Below are 12,898 nucleotides of genomic sequence, written 5' to 3'. Positions count from 1 at the left end.
TAGACTCTTACAGAACTAGATATGTATGTAATTGATATCATTCAGGTTTTAGTCACTTGATATGGCACACAGAAATTCCAAGAATGTGCACAAGATTGTGAGTGGGACTTGTAGAGTTCAAGTGCCTGTCCAAATGGCAATGGAACAGCTCTAGCATCTGTGCATGGTGTACCTGGTTCTATACATCACTGCAGTGCAAAATAGCTTGTCCAGGAGAACTGCAAATGACATTTCTGATCACCCTGAAGTGCCACGCCAGCTGCTGCTACACCAGAAGGTAATTAATCTATCTCCAGGGAATTAAGAGGAAAATCAAATGAAGATTGTTTCTATCTTCAGATACAAGAGTCCATGGAACATCTTTACATACAAAGATACTGGTGCCAGAGACGCTTATTTTGCCATCTACTGGTCCTCCTTTTACTTATAAAGAACATTTTTTTCTCTGTAGGTATTCTGTGTAGTAATTTGCAGAAGTTGTAAGTAGAAAAACAGTTATCATTTTCATTTTGTCTCTAATTTATAGCTATATATTATGTTTAATCCAGGGTAATAAGATGCTGCAATATTTTATTTTTAGTCATGCCATTATTGGTAATTATAACAGTGCACTGATAAGTGATCAAATATTAATGTCAGCATTTCATATTTATACACTGCCTGTACTTCCTAGATATTTTTATAAGATTGTGAGTTTGAAAAGTTTTCCATACTCTCCCTCAATAGAAAAAAGATCAACAATTTCCTTATATAATCTAGTAGGTAACCTGCTTTCTGACCTGGCTGAAAAGATAATTTATGCAGTCTTCTGACTGTCTCAGTAGGCCTGAAAAGAGAGGAAAAAAAAGAAAAGAGGGAAGGAAAGAGAATCCGAAGCCTGTTTCAAACATCAAATGCTAATTGCAGCTAAAGAAAAGCACCTGAATTTCTGCCACAAAGGGAGAAGAGTGTTGCCGGGAGCATTGCACTGACCATTTGACATTTCAGCTGTCGGCCCTGCAGCATATAATCATAGGGTGTATTTAAGTTCTCCAGCAATTGCAAGCCTACTAAAAATGTAGTATTCTGACAGCCATCAAGCTGAAGGAATGACAGGTAAAAAATACATATGAATATAAATTGCATGGTGCTTTTTGTTATAAAAAGTGATTGAGCTTGCATTTGAGTAAGTTTTTTTTTATTCTTCTTCTTTGAAATCCTTGAAGTCACTTGGTAGCAATAACACAGTGCAATTGTTTTATGAAGCTATTATGAGTATTTAGCTTCATAATGACTACCTGTGCACTAAGTAGACAGAAATTTTTTCACTGTTGCAGGATGAGAGTCTTTGTGCCTTTGAAAAACACATGCCTTTTGCCTCATGTTACACAGTTTCAGGGATGGTTGTAAGAGATTTGGAAATCCATAGCCATCTTTCTTGCCTATTCCATTTGAAGCTATAGCTGCTAAGAGCAATAACCTCTGCTTCTTCACATGATAACAATCCTGGAACAAATGTCTTTTACACAATGGTTTCCACATCAAAATCACTGAGTGATCTATGAGGCAAAGCCTAAAGAAATGGAATAAAATACCAGCTTGGTGTCATAGGATAGAATCCCATGTCACAGGCAAATAGCCATTGCTTACCTCCATGCTTGTGGAATTCTGTTGAAAGCTTATCTTCAAGTGCTAGAGTATTCAGGTAGATCCCTACCCAACACAATTGATACATAGGTATAATATGAAGTATAGTCATAATTTTACTAAGACAACAATAGTCCTCAGATCATACAATAATTTTACAGTTAAAAGTCTCGAGTAGACAACGCTATACAGGCAGAATCTTGGAAAATTGACTGAAAAATATTTTTAAGCCAATAAATCAGGAACAACTTTTCCATTGCAGTCTGAATCATAAATTGTCTTTCTCTGCAGTAAATACCTTCCTTGAAACCAGTTTTCTTCAGCTTCATCTCACCAGTGGCAAAGGGATGAGTTTGAACATCAGACATTAAGATCCTTTATTTCAATACTTGCAAAGATATAGCATAAAACAAAGCTGTGATACAAGTCAGTCTCAAATTTGGAGTACTGTGGACACAGCTAAATGGGATTCCTGAATGAAACCTAAAATAATGGATGTATTTATTCTTTCTGACTGAATATACATTGCTTACCTTGTATAACAGCTTGATTTTTGCTTTGAGCATTTTATTGGGTGTTGGAGGTGTAGTTTACACAGCTAAATATTAATTTCTGATTCATTTTGTTGGAAGCTGTATCTAAATAATGACACAGAAATGAAAGTTCTGTGTGCCTTTTGTATCCATTTAGAAAAGCACAGAAAACCTTGCTTGCAAACCTGATTTTGTATTAGGTGCATACACCTAAGTTTACTTGGAAATATTGTATAGTTTACAGCTAAAATAGTGTCTCCATAAGAAATTACTACTGCAAGATTTATGAGAATATCAGCCTCAAGGCATGCCAAAATGATGACTCAGGACCACCTACTGCAGCATTTTTCTTGAATAGTAAGAGGGTAATGAAACTCATCCACCCTTCAAGATATGCCTAATGCCAGGAGCACTCGAAGACTCAAGAAATTATGGAAGTATAGTATGAATTTAAGAAGACACATCTTGTGTTCTGATGTCAATAGGATCTTGAGAGCATTTACAGCAAGCACAGACCCAGGCTGAGGGCAGCTTCTGGGCTTGACTGTGGTATGAGATGTGTTCATTTTGTGTCATGGCCACAAAGCTTCTACAAACAAGGCTGAAATGGAGATATAAAAGGAATTTAAAGTTGTTTTTCTGATTAAAAAAAAAAAAAGACAGAAAGATGATATTAAATGCAGGGCAAGAGGCCACATACAATCCCATAGCTGAATATTCCTGAGGGGAAAAAGAGAAAGAAAAACAGACTGACATGAAGAGGTGCCCCTATATTAATCTTAAAGCAAAAATCTGTGGTGACTACTGATCTGAGATGGTTTATTCCCCATCTCTAGCTGTTAAGTTTACAGATCTCAGCTGGGCCCGTTTGGTATTTATCCTTTCTCTAGGGAGAGAAGGGAAAAAACAGAGTACAGACTTCCCAGTCTTTGAAAGCCCAAAATAATAGCTGTTACACTTCACATTGGCTGACCTTTGTGAGTGAGGACATGCCTCCAACTGGCTCAGATATTTTCTCAGTAGAGATGTCAGTGTGCTGCACATACTCCACGTTACTGAAGGAAGCTTTAGGCACTTCTTAGTAATCAGGAAGCAGCTTCCATTTTCATGAGAAGATTCCCTCCAAACTGCACCTGGTAAGTTCACTGTGTTTAAACTGTGTGACACTGCTAAACCTAAGAAATTGTGTTAGTTCATAAACTAAACATATGCTTTATTGCAGTAGTGCATCAAGAAATTGTGCCTTAAGACAATTCTTCAGATAACTCCGTAAGCATTATAAAATAATTACTTTAAAATATAAAAGCACAAGAAAATTGTTCCTTATGGCCTGTGCTACACACTTCATGACCAAGACTTTAACTGGATCTGGTCTAGCCATTTTCTTTCAACTTCAGAAATATGACAATGAATGTGACTTAAAAACTAGGATTGATTTTTTTCATGAGAGAATGCCTACTAAAAACACTTTTCACCATAACAGTGCATCAACCACTATTTTAAGGGCTGGGATCAAGTTTAACAAAGCTGTATCATAGACAGAAGAAGGGAAAAAGCATGATGAAAATTAAACCAAGTTCAAAGTAAAATTAAATTTCTTCCTACTCCAAAATGTTCTACTTATTGAGCCATATAAATACATCAAGGAAAAATGAAGGCAAATATTGAGGAAAGAAATACTATTTATAATCCTTCTTTGAATGATACTGAAGACTTACTATTTAGGTAGCAACAAGAAAACAATGTTCTATGGCCATGTAAAGCACCTAAATCAGTAGATGGATTGCAGAGTGTGGAAAGTAGTGGAAAACACATTCCCAGTATTTGCATAGTGATAGGCTATATTTTAGATCCCAGTCCACAAGAAGTTAAGAGAGGCTTGGAAGATCCATTTACATTTGCCTGGGATGGTATGAGTGAACTTTAGATAAAAATGCTGGGAGTTAAATGAACTGGAACCCTTTGAGTTGATTATATTCTATTTTGCAGCTGCTATATAGCCACCTTGTATCCATTTCCAAGTTCTGATGGCCAAGGCTGTGTGGTTCAAAATTATTTCTGTTCAAGACCTCTTCTACTGCAGTATTGATTTTAGTGAGCAGAATTAAAGGGTGCAGAATTCTTTCATCTCCAACCAAACACAGCAGAAGTTGAAAGCATGCAGCCTGGACCTTTTGAAGACACCAATACCAGCTGAACATCTTGTGGGAAAAATCTTTGTGCTTACATGACCATGCTGCTCTGTGTTACGTATCTTGGAAACATAAGATTAATGTTGTGCAGGAAATACTGTAACAGGCCAGAAAACTAAACAAACAGCAGTCATTCCCCACTCTCAGCTATTTCATCAGCTTTCTGCTATTGTTACAGATGGCTTGACTAAAACCAGAAAGAAGTGAGTCTGAGGACCCTTCCTGCAGAGCAGCATAATGAGTAAGGAAATCTCTGCAAAGTCTATTAGAAAGTTCTTCTCAGTGATTCCAAATGGGGAGAAAAGGAGGCAATATTCACTTTTCTGTACAGGGACAGAAAATTCCTGTGCATATCAGCTACAGACTGTTGTCAAAGTGAACCCAGGCAATCAGCTGCAGAGCAAAACATTCAGACATGGAGATATCTAAAAAAACTTGTACAAAAAATTACCCCTGGGGAGAAGCCTCAGGAATAATCACACACATTCCTATTATGAAAGAAGTTCCTTGTAGGTTTTTAAGGTTAAATAACGTCAAGACCCTCCCAAAATAAAAACAAAACAGATCATCAGGGAAATTTTTTCTGATTGTTAGAATATCAGAAAAGCATTGCCAGTTCAAACACTGCAAAGGAGATTTGTCTGAGAAATACATATGATACAATTTATTGGACAATCACCTGTGCATACAACAAGCTGCCATCTAGCTGCTAATAAGGGGGTCATGAGGAGGGGAAGAAAAAGTTGCTATGATAGAGTGACCATAGCAAACAGAAAGTTCAGCAAATGAAATTAAATCTCATGAAAATATGATTCACAAAAGGAAATTTTCTATTCTGAATTACAGAGCAGGAGAGGTACATATTCCTAAAACTTAGAGTTTCAGGTGCATATGAAGTCTCTGCACGGAGAGTACCTCAGAGTTTGCTCAGCATGAAGAGTAGTCATTAAAATCCTATGCAGTCATGGTTTTGTGTACATATAGGATACGTAAGGCAAGGTTTGTTGGCTTCTGTGAGAAGCCGCTAGAAGCTTCCTCTATGTGTGATAAAGTCAATGCAAACTGGCTCCAAAACCAGGCCATGGGTTCAGCCATCAGCGATGGTGGTAGCACCTCTGGGGTACTTAAGAAGGGGGAAGGACCCTGGTCCAATACCAGCAGCAGCAGTCAGAAGGGATGAATGGAAATAAGTGAAACAACTCTGCAGATAAGGTCAGTGCAGAGGGAGGGAGAGGAAGTGCTGCAGGAGCAGAGATTCCCCTGCAGCCATGGTGAAGGCCATGGTGAGGCAGCTGATCCCTGCAGCCCAAGGAAGTCCATAATGGAGCAGAGATCCACTTGCAGCCCAAGAAGACCCTGTGGGAAGGCCATGCTAGGGCAGGCTTGTGGGAGAACCTGTGGACCCTTGGAGAGAGTAATTTTGTGAAGCAGTTTTTTTGCAATACCTGTTACGCCACAGGGGACTCGGTCTGTTGAAGGGACCCATGCTGGGGTAGCTCATGAAGCAATACAGCCTGTGGGAAGGATTCACATTAGAGACGTTAATAGAGAACTCCTGTGGGAGGAGCCCCCAGCTGGAGCGGAGTAAATGTGAGGAATGCTCCCTCTGAGGAGGAAGGAGCAGCAGAGATTGTATGTCTGACTGCGGCTGACTGCAGCTCCCACTCCCTATAGCCCTGCAGTGCTATAGATGGAGGAATTAAGAAAATCAGAGCAAAGCTGAACCCTGGAAGAGGGAAGGCAAGGTGTTTTAAGATTTAGTTTCCTCATTTTCCAGCCCTGAGTTTATTGGTAGTAAATTAAATTAATTTTCCCCAGGTGGAATCTCTTTTCTCTCTTTTGGTAATTGTTGAGTCTCTCCCTGTCCTTGTCTTGCCACATGGACTTTAGTTATATTTTCTCCTCTCTATCCTGCTGAGGAGTGAAATGATACAGTGGTTGTAGAGGGCACCTGGTGTCCAGGCAACGTCAAACCACCACAGGGTGTTTTAAGCAGGGTGAAATTGTATGTCTTTGTTTAAATTGAAATAAAAAAAAATGCTACAGTGTGACATTCATGAAGAAAGAGGAAACAAAAAAAAAGATTACTGGAAAAGGCTGGACAAGAGAAACTTGTAAATATTGTGTGAAACGCATGAGAGCAAATCCATTCTGAAAGTAAACACTGGCTGCAGTGTAGATACTTGTCTTTTCCTAACATGCAGCACTGGGATGTGATGAGCCCAGTGATAATTTGTTAGTGTTGTTTCACCTTTATTATGTATATATTAAATTTATGTACAACTGAATTCTTCAAGAACTGATAAACCACAACTGCATGTGAAGAGTCAATAGCATATCAAATTATTACCTTGCTAATAAAGCTTGCACTTACAACCTGAAGAAGAAAAGCATTTAATTTCCTTTTTCATCAGGAATTTGAGTTTCAGTTGCTAGAATGGCAGACTAGTACACCTGCACCCCCATACATCACTGTATCTGTTATTTTATCTCTTCTAGAGCTGAGGCATTTCTCCCCAACTTTACATGCTCCACTGGCTGTCACTGCCCCATTGCTGGATTTTCAAACACTGCTAAATCTTTTTTCATCCTGCTTCTTGCATTTGGTAGGAGATCCCCAAGGTTGCAATGTTTCTCTCTCCAGCGAAATGCATTTACTTTTTTATCTGTGATGCTTCAAAAAAAATCTTCTGTACTAATTATGTTACTGATGTGCAGAGTATCAAGATGATAAGACAGTATCTTTGTTGCCTGTACTGCTTCATCTGGCTCTTTCTGTCTGTTGGTTCCTGCAGACTGCAAGACATTTTCAGGCAGGATTGTAATTTTCTTCCGTGTTTGTAAACAACATAGAGCTGGGATTCCAGCTGGGCTCTTAAGAGCTGGTAAACAGCAACAGCACCAAGCAACAACAAAATCATGCATGCAGTAGAAATAGTTTTATTGATGACTCTGTCTTTAATGGAGAAGATAGTAAATATTTTTCCTAATTTTTTAAAAATTAAGTGAATGGTATTACCAGCAAGAATAAGCTAAAAGTGCTGCACTGAAGGGATTTATAATCAACATAAGTTGCTTCAATGATTTTGAGGGAAATAACTACATGAAAATCATGGGGATTTGAGTGAAATTAAATGGTAGCTGGAATCTGTGCAGGTACTAATTAATGAATGGGAAAGGAAGTGAAGATACAAAGGGTAATATATACAATGAGGGAACACTGGAAGGAACACTGTCTCAAGTAAGCAGATGGTTACCAGAATACTATATTAAGTAGTGAAACAGATCTAAGAAACAATAAAAAATGGAAAGAAGAGTTTTGAGGGAAGTAGAATCATAAAGTAGAAATGGGTAGGGGGCAGTTAAGACCATAAGTATTTGAAAACATTTAAGATGTTTGTCTTTCTAAAGAAAATGTGGGAAATTAAATGTCAAATATGGACTATTTCAGCAGTCAATTAAAAAGCAGAATAAACAAATTAATAAAGGGTTGTTTGTTTTTTATAAATAAAACAAAGGAGTCTGTGAGGAAAAAACTAAAATAATCAAAAAATCAAATCATTATTAGTGTAGTTTGATATTAAAAATAAAGGAAGAAACAGATAATGTTTTACATACTTGTAATCTATAAAACCATGTTCCACATCTAAATGAAAAGATGGTAAACTATTGGTGAGAGCTGAAGCCCACTGCTCAGGTATGAACTTTGTTACACAGATGACTGTTTTTGCCTGATTTGGAGGCACACTTATGTTAACATGCAGGTATTCTCACACACTGCTTTGGATACATTTTTTGAACAGGTGTTTCCAAATTTCTGTGAGGGACCTCAGTATGTAAGAGGACAGTAATAAAAGAGAGATAATCTGCATCAGGCCCATAGTCTATCTAAGACATATACATCAGGAATGTTAGAATGAAAAGAAGCACTTTTGTATATCATTACAGTATGAATTTATTCATTAAGATACCTTTACATTCCCTTTCTTTTCTAACTTTGTTTTTATTTCTGTGTGTTTGCTTGTTTTATGACTAATTTTTTGTTTATTTTTATTTTTTTAAAAAAACAATTTACGTATCAGCCATCATGGAATTGACTTTTTTCAAAGAATTTAGACTAGTAATTTTTTTTCTGACCGGTAAAAGCTGACTCAAAGTTGGCAAATTGTGTAAAGAAACAATTGCTCATATGCATCTCACTGGTCAAAAGAAGTTACCTGTGTGTTGTAGGACACAAGATTTGTGTGACCACAGTGACCACTGAAATCTCCCCAAATAAGCCTCCATGTGTACCTGGAACCGAGACCGCAGGATAAGCCCCCACAGTGGGAACACGAGACAAGATAAAGGAGGTACTATTATCTGACTGCTATCTCACAGCTATGGGGTTGTTAGCAAAGCTAGAGGAGAATAATATATATCACTGGTAATGTATAGAAAGAGCACAGAATTTATAGGCCACCAACTCATAACCCACAGACCCAAAAAATTGAAAGACTGAGCATGTAGACTAATTAGGATTAGGGGAGAGGAAATCATTTAACTGATGAATAAGAATAAGATAACTCTATAGCCAATGATCATTGATTTCTTTGTTTGCTAAAACATATTATGAAAAGTTTTGGATAGTCTCAAGCTCCCCACCACTGATACACCCTCAGTAAAGAAGACCCAATAAGACACTGCTGAATCCACAATCATATGGGTCTGTCTCTCTCCCCATCTCTTCTGTATTTCTCTTGATTTCTCTACCTCTCATTTTATTGTTAAACAAAATCTGTACTATTGAATTTGGCAAATGGTCTCATTTACACCTTAATTCAGGCAGAGGCAGCTCTCTCTAATCAGATCTTAATAATTACCATGGTGAGACTATGACAAGGAATAGACTGTTCGTGAACTGTCCCTGTGGTCTACCATTTAGTACCTATCCTTGCTTTCTTGATGAAAAAGGAATTTGGGGATAATATTTCAAAAAGTTTTCTCCCTTACCTTTAGTTTTGCAACTACAAAAGTCAACTGAAACATCACCTAAACCTTCCCTCTTTTTTTTGAAGCCCCTTGTCCTATCACTAGAGGCCCTTTTAAAATGTCATTCTCTAGCTCTCTTGTAGCAAAAGGGGGCCTCTCCTTTTGCTACAGGAAAGCACTATAAAGTCTCTCCAGAGCCTCCTCCAGGCTGAACAGCCCCCATTCTCCCAGCCTCCCTTCACAGGGGACTTGCTCCAGCCCTGTGATAATTTTTATGGTCTCCTCTGGACTTGTACCAGTATGTCTGCTTCTTTGCTGCATGCAGTCCCAGAGCTGGATGCAGCACTCCAGGAGGGATCTCACCAGGGCAGAGCAGAGGAGCAGAACTGGCTCCCTCACCCTGCTGGCCATGCTGCTTTGACTGCAGCCCAGCATGTGTTTGTCTTTCTGGGCTGCGAGTGCGCATTCCTGGGGCATGCTGAGCTTCTTGTCCACCAACAGCCCCACGTTCTCCTCAGGGCTGCTCACAATTCATTCTCCACCCAGCCTCTGTGCTTGGGATTGCCCTGACCCAGGTGCAGGATCTTTCACTTTACACTGTTGAACTTCCAGAGGTTTGCATGTGTAAATGTCACATATACATAAATCTCAGAGTAATTTATACATTTGCAAAGGTACATGTTCTGCTCTGAAAGTGGAGACAGAACATTCTTCTCTGAAATAACATTGCCCAAGGCCTTAGTCTGAGGTGACCTCTTTTTTGTTTTTCTTTTTTTATAACCCATATTTTGAGCAATAGCAGTAAGCTTGTCTTAAAGCAGAGGTTAATAATCTAAATGTGTTTTTATATTTCAGGGTAATAAAACTAGAGACTCTGAGTGTGATGAAAGATTGAAAAAACCAGAAAATACGGGGTGAAGTATTTAAAGACAGATAATTTGTCTTCAAAGACAAAGATTTTACAATTAGTATGTAATATTGAGGTGACACATGGTAGCTTATGATTAGTTTTTTGAAGAGCAAACTGGAACTACTACAGTCAATAAGAAAGAAAAAGAATGACATGAAAAAAAGCATGCTGGCTATAAACAAATACAATAGTGAATATAAATTGCAAGACACTTCATAAAAAATTGCTTTGGTAGATTTAAGGATCAGTAGTGTCACAGAGAACACTTAGAATTCATATTGGAATTCAGGGTTACTGGATAGAACTCATTTCTGCTAACAAATGGAGGGTTTACTTCTATTTATAAAAGAAATAGGTGCATTGTTAAAATGCATGCCGCTGGTTCAGTGGCTTCACATTATTTTTACAGGAACAGGTTTAAAAATTGCACAATACAATAATGTAATAAACAAACTAAAATTCTTCCCCAAGACATCAGAGAATACCATCTATACATCTGAATAATTAAGAATAGAGTAATATTTTGTAATACAAAGGACGTCAAAAAGTGAAATGAAAATTTTAGAGATAACTCAGCTGTTTGTTACATTGGCTTTGGTTAGTTTGGGATAGATCAAGACAAAAATCTTCATGTGACGGCAGCTATGAGCTAATGAAAAAATAGCATAAAAAAATAATGGAAATACGAAAGGTTTTAAATGACAGTAATCCTGTCTTAGAATTCAGATATTTTCAAGACTTTTTGAGAGTTTTCTGCTTCTGTCTGTTGGGAGAATTTGGTAAGATTTCAGTATCAGAGACATTCTTCTCATCATGAAGTCCATATTTAGGCACAAATTCAAAAGCCGATGATTTACTTGACAGAAAAAATTATGTCTCTGCAGCTGACGCAATTTGAGTTTCCCATTGGCTCCAAACAGGAGCTGGAACAGGCTATGTGTGAGAAGGTAGCTGTTGATCTCTCTAGCAGACTAATTTATCTTTGCTGCTTTCTAAATTAATTTTCCATCCCTGCCAGATCAAGCAGCTTTGGTTGCTTACCGTGCTATCAGACAAAGAGACTTTTAGCTAGATGTGCTAGAAGAGGGCAACTTGGTTTAGATAGCCTAGGCAAAATCTACGGGTTTTGTAAAATGGAAACAAAACTGTACATAAACCAAAAATAAAATTAGTTTCAAATCCAGTCTCGGTGTTACTGAAAGTATTGCTTAACCAGGTACAAGTCAAATTTCTGTTTGCATAGGTAAACAATTTTAATATGGTCAAACAGGAAGACTCTCACAGTGGGGCAAGATATTTCCTTCTGTGCTTTCCCCATCCCCACTTCCTTCACTCCTTGTGTATAATGCTATCCTTTCCCCCTGCTTACACTGTTAATGCTATTTTCTGGAATATAAAATGTCTCCCTGTTTTGTCAGCCTGAAAAACGATGGAGAATATTTCCAGATATTAGGAAAATTGTATGCTAAAAAAACATGTTTTGGATCTGAAGTGTCCTCAGAACACTTATTTCCTATGCAACAATGACATAAAAATCTTGATGCAAATAGAAACATTAAGTTTGGGGGAAACAAACCAAATGATCATAGATTTTTAGCTGAAATATCAGCTTGAAGAATAAAGCATTTGGTTTAGTGTTTTCCTGTTGGCAGGATCCAACTTCTTCAGTGTTTATCAGGCTCTGTAATTTTGGGTTTGGAGACTTCCCTACTTCATCACACAAATTAATTTCTCTCCAGTTTCTGTTTAATACACTGCTGTTCTTATAGATTATGAAGGTAGAGGAGTAAGGTTATCATTCACTGAATTGCTATGCTTTTGCAGAATGAATTCTCATATAGTATTTTCATTTATATTTCTGTTGAAATAAGTGAAAAGGAATCAGAAATTTTCCTGACAAAGGGGATGTTCCATTTCATTTTTACAGCTATTACAAAATGGTATATATAAATAGATTAGGAAGCAGCCAGTTTTAGGGGTAGTTAGAATGTTCAGATATGTACACTGGCATAGTGTTAAGCTCTCTTGATTTATACCTCCAAAAGATGAGAACAATCAGTCCTTAAGAGCTATGTAAAATAAGGTGTTGTCCTGCACAGATCTTATGTACTGTTAATTCAGTTCTGATGATGCTGTGGACTGTAGATGATGGTGATATAGAAAAAACTGTAGGATATAGGGTGGGCAGTGGAAGAGGAGAGAGAAAATAAATGGAAACCAATTGGACTCAGTTTCAAACAAGTTAAAGAAAGAATTCTTAATGCAATATCTGATGAGAGCAACTCCCTGGCAAATGATATTGTGAATAATAAAAAGTCTCCATGGATTCAAGAGGAAAATGGAAAACTTGATGGAATGAAAATTCACTGAAAATTACAAACTGTATCGAAACCACTTCTATCACATGAAGAGCAGGAAAGACTCTCAGGTTTTAAGGAGGGACAATACATATCCTTGTCATGCTCTTACCTATACTCAGGTATTTGCCTGTCAGCCAGCCCTAGTAGAGAACAGACTGTGGGCCCAACAGACTTTTGCAGTTATACAGCAGATAATGTTCCTATATTTTAGGAAATGAAGTTCAATATTTACTAATTCAATAAATAATTTTAATGTACCATATATATACATATATATGTATATATGTATGTATATATAATATTCAA

At 37.5% G+C, this 12,898-nt stretch overlaps 1 long non-coding RNA gene across 1 annotated transcript in view; it reads left to right on the top strand.

Annotated features, from left to right (window-relative positions):
• The window catches only part of LOC120502499, a 53,621-nt gene that overhangs the window by 27,786 nt on the left and 12,937 nt on the right, over positions 1 to 12,898 (top strand). The window lies entirely within an intron of this gene.

This window comes from Passer montanus, unplaced genomic scaffold (assembly GCF_014805655.1).
Source record: "Passer montanus isolate IOZ18808 unplaced genomic scaffold, ASM1480565v1 scaffold22, whole genome shotgun sequence".
Taxonomy (NCBI): Eukaryota; Metazoa; Chordata; class Aves; order Passeriformes; family Passeridae; genus Passer; species Passer montanus.
The sequence above is the reverse complement of the archived record's forward strand: the minus strand, read 5'-3'. Positions and strand labels throughout refer to the sequence as shown.